The sequence below is a fragment of the Penaeus japonicus genome, unplaced genomic scaffold (assembly GCF_977035675.1).
Source record: "Penaeus japonicus unplaced genomic scaffold, GWHDUDI00000001_assembly GWHDUDI00000033, whole genome shotgun sequence".
NCBI lineage: Eukaryota > Metazoa > Arthropoda > Malacostraca > Decapoda > Penaeidae > Penaeus > Penaeus japonicus.
The window spans coordinates 3,143,678-3,146,177 of NW_028234435.1; the positions used below are offsets into that span (position 1 = coordinate 3,143,678).

The 2,500-nt window shown below is 45.3% G+C and overlaps 1 protein-coding gene across 12 annotated transcripts in view; it reads right to left on the bottom strand.

The window, feature by feature from the left end:
- The window catches only part of LOC122258952 (uncharacterized), a 215,811-nt gene extending 214,593 nt beyond the window's left edge, over positions 1–1,218 (bottom strand). For 11 of the 12 annotated variants that reach the window (XR_015192713.1, XR_015192712.1, XM_086556731.1 and 8 more), the window contains exon 1: positions 1,061–1,160. The gene's annotated coding sequence lies outside the window, so the exon portion shown is untranslated. Of the gene's footprint in view, positions 1–1,060 lie in introns of all 12 variants that reach the window. The other variant, XM_086556722.1, reaches the window with a different exon arrangement.
- Positions 1,219–2,500: the final 1,282 nt, after the last annotated feature.

Sequence of the window (2,500 nt, forward strand, 5' to 3'; positions counted from 1 at the left end):
CATCCTCTCTCTCCCTTTCCCTCCCCCTTTTCCATCCTCTCGCTATCCTTCCCCCACGCTCTCCCTCCCTCTCTCACTTTCCCCCTTTCTCCCTCCTTTCTACCCCTTCCCCTCTCTACATATATATCTTTATCAGTACCTGTGTATTTTAAATATACATTTGAATAAATAATGGTGAACGGGCATCTATATTATCTTCTCTCAGGTAAAGCTAACCTCGGCCAGAAATCAAAGCACTTTACCGCTGTAAGCGTAAAACATGAAAATTCACATGTCACGTAATGTCAACAGTTTTTGCAATATCTAGGTGATCACATATCAGTGAGCGCTGTTACTACCCTAACAATCTGAATGTATACATAGCCAGTTTAGAAACTTGCAAGAACAGCTTTCTACTGCAGATTATCCACTATATATAATGATTTAGAATGACAGTGTTAGCGTGTACCGGCTCGCGTGCTTTTCTGATGAGGGGGGGGGGGGTAGAAGGTCGTCATGCTCGCTACGGGGCCCTCTTGTCTTATCTTAGACAGGAGGTTCCTCGTCTGCCTACCTCGGTCGCGTCAAAATCACCGGTATTTTCCATGTCTGATGTTGTCTTCTACTTTGGGGAGATTTATCTTAGGGTGGGTGTTTTGTTTGTCACTTTGGGGATAGATTGTACTGCCAATTAGCAGGTGTGTCACAGGTGCACTTTTTCACGGGTTTTCGTATCTGTGTGGCGGCAAGCAGAGAGGGTGGATCATATTGTCATTGCAAGCAATTGTTGTTATCAATGCACGATTCACGGAATAAACACATCACGATCACTTTTTTTGCGTGCTGAGTCCATTCTTCACCAATTTACACTGTAAGCACTTCACAAAGTTATCCAATTTTCCAGTGATCTCACTTGCCCTCTCTCGAGACGCCCGCAGACACGAAAAAGGTCTTCATAAGGGAAACATAGACATACCACAAATCCTCTTAACATGGAAAGACTCCACATCCCAATACATATATAATAAAACTCCTACAGACAGCAAAGCGTCCGATTGGCAGGGGTCGAAAAGGGGCTTACCTGGCTTGCGTGGGTGTGGTGGTCTCTCCCCGTGTGTTTCCGTGTGGCGTGGCAAGGTCGGGGGTCGGAGGAGGGAGAGAAAGAGAGAGAGAGAGAGGAGGTGGCGTGGCAGGTGATGTGTGTGTGTGTGTCCGCGGCCACAGCTCAAGCCAGACTGACGGGTCTCGAGTCGGCCTGGCCCTCGCTCGCGCCTCCAGACCCGCTTCCCCTCCTCCTCTCCCCTCCCCCGTGACCCCGCCCACCTCTTCCTACCTTCGCCTGGTTCCCTCGCCCACTTAAAGAAGGAGGGAGCATGTGCAAGGGCGGAGAGAAGAAGCAGGAGAGAAGGTGACGTCTCCTTAACATCTCATTTCTCGCACCTGGTGCTATTGTTTGATAATTAAGGTGAAAAGGGAACATAGTTGATTCGTTTATTTCATTTCGCAAGAGTTCATAAATCTCGCCGTGAGTTGCCGCACAGGATGCTTCTGTCGGTCGGTCGGGGAGGGAGAGAGAGGGGGGGGGAGAGGGAGGGGGATGCTGATTCTGAATATGGTCGTGCCCTCTCGTGCCCCCTGCCCCCTGCCCCTGCCCCCTTCCCTCCTGCCCACCCCACCCACCTGGTTTGATGCTTGCCCACCGTCACGCACACACAGCTATCCTGCTTGTACATGGTCACTTAATGTACACCAATTTCGTGTATGGTGCCGCCCCATATGCACTAAGTGTGAGTGAAGCGTCTTTTGCACGGTAGCTCCCCTTTCACTTATGAATATCGCCTCTACCTGCAATATAACCTTGCCTGCCCTCCATGCATGTCCACTGCACGGCGCCTCCCATTAACGCAATTTACCTCACACATATGTCACGTTTACTCAACTTTATTCACACCGTTATCACTTGCATTATACCAATGTTCAATATATTCGTTGCGTGTACTGTTTTTTTCAATCTTGTTTATGTGCAATATTCAGCGCACTTCACGCAGTGTACTTCGTGTTTATGTTTCTTTATTAGTCTTGTAAATTTCGTCATATGTTATTTCTATTTGGATATGCTATGTATACACTATATCTGTACATATCAAGCTCATGATGCACGCCATTATGTGAACATTATGTTTAATTAGACAGTTATAGTCTTAAAATAGCCTTTTTATAAAAATCGTATATATATCATCCATGTTCATATGTTACATGTACACTATTATCATGTACAGTTTACAGTATGTTAGCATGTGAATTTTGCTTGATCTTATAATGACATGTGTATATTCACTATGTACAAGTAATTATCGTGTACATATTGATGTTAATATGCTTACATGATAATATCAAAAAAGTTATTTATTGAACAAACTGTATACATTTAGATATTTCTTATATATCAATAATGTATTCACTTGCCTCCCTCTTCGCCCCTTGTACAATCTACCTCGTCATGTACACACTGACACCTGTA